This window comes from Triticum aestivum, chromosome 2B, assembly GCF_018294505.1.
Source record: "Triticum aestivum cultivar Chinese Spring chromosome 2B, IWGSC CS RefSeq v2.1, whole genome shotgun sequence".
NCBI lineage: Eukaryota > Viridiplantae > Streptophyta > Magnoliopsida > Poales > Poaceae > Triticum > Triticum aestivum.
Window position 1 is genome coordinate 585,027,820 of NC_057798.1, and position 6,656 is coordinate 585,034,475.

Consider the following 6,656-nt stretch of genomic DNA (forward strand, 5'->3'; position numbering starts at 1 on the left):
ATTTCTACCTTCGTCGATTTCAACATCACGAAGAGCTCGGGAATCATTTTCGTCATCCCTTGCATACTATAGTTCATCACGAAGTTCTACTAACTTGGTGATGGTGACTAGAGAATTCTGTCAATCACTATCTTATCTGGAAGATTAACTTCCACTTGATTCAAGCGATTGTAGTATCCAGACAATCTGAGCACGTGCTCACTAGTTGAGCGAGTCTCCTCCATCTTTTAGCCATAGAACTTGTTGGAGACTTCATATCTCTCAACTCGGGTATTTGCTTGAAATATGAACTTCAACTCTTGGAACATCTCATATGGTCCATGACGTTCAAAACGTCTTTGAAATCCCGATTCTAAGCCGTTAATCATGGTGCACTAAACTATCAAGTAGTCATTATATTGAGCTAGCCAAACGTTCATAACGTCTGCATCTGCTCCTGCAATAGGTTTGTCACCTAGTGGTGCATCAAGGACATAATTCTTCGGCGCAGCAATGAGGATAAACCTCAGATCACGGATCCAATCCGCATCATTGCTACTAACATTTTTCAACACAATTTTCTCTAGGAACATATCAAAATAAACATATGAAAGCAACAACGCAACCTATTGATCTACAACATAATTTGCAAAATACTACCAGGACTAAGTTCATGATAAATTTAAGTTCAATTAATCATATTACTTAAGAACTCCCACTTAGAAAGACATCCCTCTAATCCTCGAAGTGATCACGTGATCCAAATCAACTAAACGATAACCGATCATCACGTGAAATGGAGTAGCTTTCAATGGTGAACATCATTATGTTGATCATATCTACTATATGATTCACGCTCGACCTTTCGGTCTCCGTGTTCCGAGGCCATATCTGCATATGCTAGGCTCGTCAAGTTTAACCTGAGTATTCCGCGTGTGCAAAACTGGCTTGCAGCCGTTGTAGATGGACGTAGAGCTTATCACACCCGATCATCACGTGGTTTCTGGGCACGACGAACTTTGGCAACGGTGCATACTCAGGGAGAGCACTTCTTGATAATTTTAGTGAGAGATCATCTTAAAATGCTACCGTCAATCAAAGCAAGATAAGATGCATAAAGGATAAACATCACATGCAATCAATATAAGTGATATGATATGGCCATCATCATCTTGTGCTTGTGATCTCCATCTTCGAAGCACCGTCATGATCACCATCGTCACCGGCGCGACACCTTGATCTCCATCGTAGCATCGTTGTCGTCTCGCCAACTATTGCTTCTACGACTATCGCTACGGCTTAGTGATAAAGTAAAGCAATTACAGGGCGTTTGCATTTCATACAATAAAGCGACAACCATATGGCTCCTGCTAGTTGCCGATAACTTCGGTTACAAAACATGATCATCTCATACAATAAAATATAGCATCACGTCTTGACCATATCACATCACAACATGCCCTGCAAAAACAAGTTAGACGTCCTCTACTTTGTTGTTGCAAATTTTACGTGGCTGCTACGGGCTTTTAGCAAGAACCGTTCTTACCTACGCATAAAAACCACAACGATAGTTTGTCAAGTTGGTGCTGTTTTAACCTTCGCAAGGACCGGGCGTAGCCACACTCGATTCAGCTAAAGTGAGAGAGACAGACACCCGCCAGCCACCTTTAAGCACGAGTGCTCATAACGGTGAAACCAGTCTCGCGTAAGCGTACGCGTAATGTCGGTCCGGGCCGCTTCATCTCACAATACCGCCGAACCAAAGTATGACATGCTCGTAACCAGTATGACTTGTATCGCCCACAACTCACTTGTGTTCTACTCGTGCATATAACATCAACGCATAAAACCTGGCTCGGATGCCACTGTTGGGAAATGTAGTAATTTCAAAAAAATTCCTACGTACACGCAAGATCATGGTGATGGCATAGCAACGAGAGGGGAGAGTATTGTCCATGTACCCTCGTAGACCGTAAGCGGAAGCGTTATGACAACGCGGTTGATGTAGTCGTACGTCTTCACGATCCGACCGATCCAAGCACCAAACGTACGGCACCTCCGAGTTCAGCACACGTTCAGCTCGATGACAATCCCCGGGCTCCGATCAAGCAAAGCTTCGGGGATGAGTTCCGTCAGCACGACGGCGTGGTGACGATGATGATGTTCTACCGGCGCAGGGCTTCGCTTAAACTCCGCGACGACATGACCGAGGTGGAATATGGTGGAGGGGGGCACCGCACACGGCTAAGGAACGATCCGTAGATCAACTTGTGTGTCTATGGGGTGCCCCCAGCCCCCGTATATAAAGGAGGGAGGGGGGAGGCCGGCCGGCCCTTGTTGGGCGCGCCAGGAGGAGGAGTCCTCCTCCTAGTAGGAGTAGGACTCCTCCTTTCCTACTCCTACTAGGAGGGGAAGGAAGGGGGAGAGGAGGGTAAGGAAAGAGGGGGGCGTCGCCCCCCCTCCTAGTCCAATTCGGACCAGAGGGAGAGAGGGGGCGCGACCCTTCCTGGCCGCCCCTCTCTCTTCCCACCAAGGCCCATGTGGCCCATTAACTCTCCGGGAGGGGTTCCGGTAACCCTCCGGCACTCCGGTTTTCTCCGAAATCACCCGGAACACTTCCGGTGTCCGAATATAGTCGTCCAATATATCAATCTTTATGTCTCCCCCTTTTCAAGACTCCTCGTCATGTCCGTGATCACATCCGGGACTCCGAACAAACTTCGGTACATCAAAACTTGTAAACTCATAATAAAACTGTCATCGTAACGTTAAGCGTGCGGACCCTACGGGTTCGAGAACTATGTAGACATGACCTAGAACTATTCTCGGTCAATAACCAATAGCGGAACCTAGATGCCCATATTGGTTCCTACATATTCTACGAAGATCTTTATCGGTCAAACCGCATAACAACATACGTTGTTCCCTTTGTCATCGGTATGTTACTTGCCCGAGATTTGATCGTCGGTATCCAATACCTAGGTCAATCTCGTTACCGGTAAGTCTCTTTACTCGTTTTGTAACACATCATCTTATAACTAACTCATTAGTTACAATGCTTGCAAGGCTTAGGTGATGAGTATTACCGAGAGGGCCCAGAGATACCTCTCCGACAATCGGAGTGACAAAACCTAATTTCGAATTATGCCAACCTAACATGTACCTTCGGAAACACCTGTAGATCACCTTTATAATCACCCAGTTACGTTGTGACGTTTGGTAGCACACAAAGTGTTCTTCCGGTAAACGGGAGTTGCACAATCTCATAGTTGCAGGAACTTTGTATAAGTCATGAAGAAAGCAATAGCAACATACTAAACGATCATGTGTTAGGCTAACGGAATGGGTCATGTCAATCACATCATTCTCCTAATGATGTGATCCCGTTAATCAAATGACAACTCTTTTGTCTATGGTTAGGAAACATAACCATCTTTGATAAACGAGCTAGTCAAGTAGAGGCATACTAGTGACACTATGTTTGTCTATGTATTCACACATGTATTATGTTTCCGGTTAATACAATTCTAGCATGAATAATAAACATTTATCATGATATAAGGAAATAAATAATAACTTTATTATTGCCTCTAGGGCATATTTCCTTCATAACTACGTGACACACACTCTAATTCAAATAACTAATTATGTGACACACTCTAATCCACGTTAGCGTGGGTACCGTTTCGAATTTTTTTCAAATAACTCCTCGTTAATTAATTTATAGTACTCCCTCTGTTCACTTTTATAAAACCTTGAAGACATTTCAGACAATGTGCAAAACAGTTCATTTTAAGTTGTTTGAAACGACTTACAAAAGTGAACGGATGGAGTATCTCGTTTCGAATGACTAATTATTGCAAGGAAAACATGGGCATGGTAATACATACAGATTTGTTTGCAAATGAAAGAAGATTCGTTTCGTTTGCATTCTCAAATGTAGGCGCACCAGGCAGACCAAGGTCGTGTCGGGGTGGACGATGCTTCAGTGCCTTAAAGGAAACTGCCCTTGGGTGACTCACATGTGGGCTAGCCACCTGTTAGGCCTGACACAAAGGCAGGTGCCTTAAGGCACCGAAGGATAGTCCTGTCAGGGTGGTCGCGTGTGTCGGACGGATGCATAGCACCCAGCCACCCGCCCCCCCCCCCCCAAAAAAGGACGACGACAATATAAGATCGCGCTTCCACGTTTCGAATTAAAATATCTGGCGGCCCCAATTCCAGCCCTGCAAAATCTCTCTTCTCCACCGTCCCCTTCCGCGCCCAGATTGCTCAAATCCCTAATTCGCCGCCATCCCTTGAATCGCCCCTCGTCTCGTCTCTTTCCCCACCGTTCCCCACCTCTATGCCGGACGACGACGATGGTCGCGCTTCACCACCGCACCGGAGCTACCTGATCTACGCCCTTGTCCACCACACCGGGTGTTCCATCGACAACGTCGGCGGCCGCAACCGACGTGCCTCACAGACACCGAGTTCCACCGCATCAGGTGCGCTTCACCGGTGCCGTCTCCGAGCTAACCGGGGCTACTTCACCGAGCACATCGTCGCACCTCCGCCCCCCGAGGCCGTTGGGGCTTCACCAATGGTCTCGTCCACCACATCGTAGCGCTCCGCTGCCACTCAAGATCTGCATTCGTGCGCGGCCAGCCAACACCAGCGCATCACCCTCAATGGCTCTGAAGTGACCCGCACTCTAGCTAGGCGAGCATGCCCAAACACCGGCCCGAACTAGGTATCCACACATCACTCCCTTGTGCACTGTTCCGACAATGTTTGGATATCCTTTCACTGCTCTCTTAGCTTACACACCTATGCAACTCTGACTTTAAATCTTATTTCTTCTAGAGATATCATCTGAAACAAGCAAATCCATTTTTTAGCGAAGCATAACGGCGCTATGGGATCTGGTACACATCCTGCACACCCGTATAACCTTGCAAGTATCTGTCCTCCGGTACAACATCAAGGTCGATTCCTCTTATTTGATTAACCATTCGTCGTGTCAAAAATGCAGAGGGGGATGCAAGGAGCACAAGGCCTGCACATCCAAGCAAGTGGTAACATGGACTTGTACATGGAACATCCCAAGCGCAAGTAGAGCTGCAGTGAGCCTGTACAACGAGCTAGCGTAAGTCCCTGCATTTCATCTAATTCATACTGGCATTCGTGTATGATTTGTGTGCAGTGGCTGATCCACGAATTCAAGTTACCAGGGGCGAACATTTAATTTAAAAAATACGAAGGCACTTGCACTCCGGAAATCAACATAACTTGAGAAATGTGAAGCTACATGCACTTTGAAAACCAGCTAATGATCCAAAGTAGTTCAGATTATAAACACTAAATGATGCAAGCACCAAAAAACACAAAATGCAACATGGTGTACAAGGACTACAATCATGGTCTTTACCTGCTTGAATTATTCGTTCTCTGGCTAAAAATATTGAAGTGTAATTGCACGTATAACCAGTGCGCAAACTACATATCAATATATCTATCATGCACAAGTATGCCAATAGTTTCAAACAACAGATTAGAAAAGTATTTATGCTATCTTGTCATGATACGGGGACTTTCTGGTAGATGGCCTCGACGTTTCCTCAAGCTATGAAAATGCACTATAATTTGCTTGTCATCAATGCCTGCAAATCTCTGTCTCTCTCAACATAGTAGATCATCATTAGACACTAAATCCTTCAATGAGCTTGCAAAATGCTTGCATTAGATCCCTCATTAGACACTATATGTTCATCACCAGGAGCATGTAAAATGTTTGCATCAAATCCTTCATTAGCAGTCTGTTCATTAGACACTTCAGGCTCAAGAACAACATGAGCTTGTATGTTTGCACCGGAAACTTGATTAGATACATCAGATTCAGTCAGTTCAGTATTGATTGGGGGAGTTATAGAATAAGTAGAAATTGGTTTCATTTTCTCATAGATTCCCTACATACAAGCAGTTTTACAACACCTTTAGGTTTAACTATTGGCCAGAAATTGAAGAGTTGAATTAGATATAATCAGGGATGTGATGTACCTGCTCGTTGCGCATGCTACTCTTGCAAGCTGCGATTGTCCGTTTGCGCAAGCTCGATGCCATGCTTGTGCTGCCGCCGCTGCCTTCCACGCAGGCTACACCCAGGGTTGGATCTTCATCTTCTTGTCCTTCCGTTCGCTTGAAGCCCGGCGACCGCCCTCCAACGAGGGCGCGAGGAAGTGCTGTGTCGGTCCGTCCAGGGGCGGCTAGGTTAGGAGCGAACCAGACTGGAGGCTGGAGCGAATGAATTGGGATTTTTCCTGCTGTCGATTGATATGGGAGGCGCTCATATGGGCCGCGAGCCTGCTATAGGGCCTGCCTTGCACTTATGTTATTGGCCCATCCAAATTGAAACATTTTTCTTCATTTTTTACATTGCCTGCTCGTGCGTTGGGATGAACAAAACTAGCATGGGCCAACCTGGACGACTCAAACTAGGTGCACACTTTCCAGCCACCTGAGGCGGCCGCCCATACCAGCCCCTATGGTGGCGTCGCCCCTTTTTGCGTGTATGATTAGATAGTGAAAAACATTCCAGTGGCTTTTTTGATTTACCCACAGAATGGTTGAATTGCTTGTTTCTATGAACTGAGTTTGCCAATAATGTGAAGGATGCCAGTCTTTTCATCCTATTG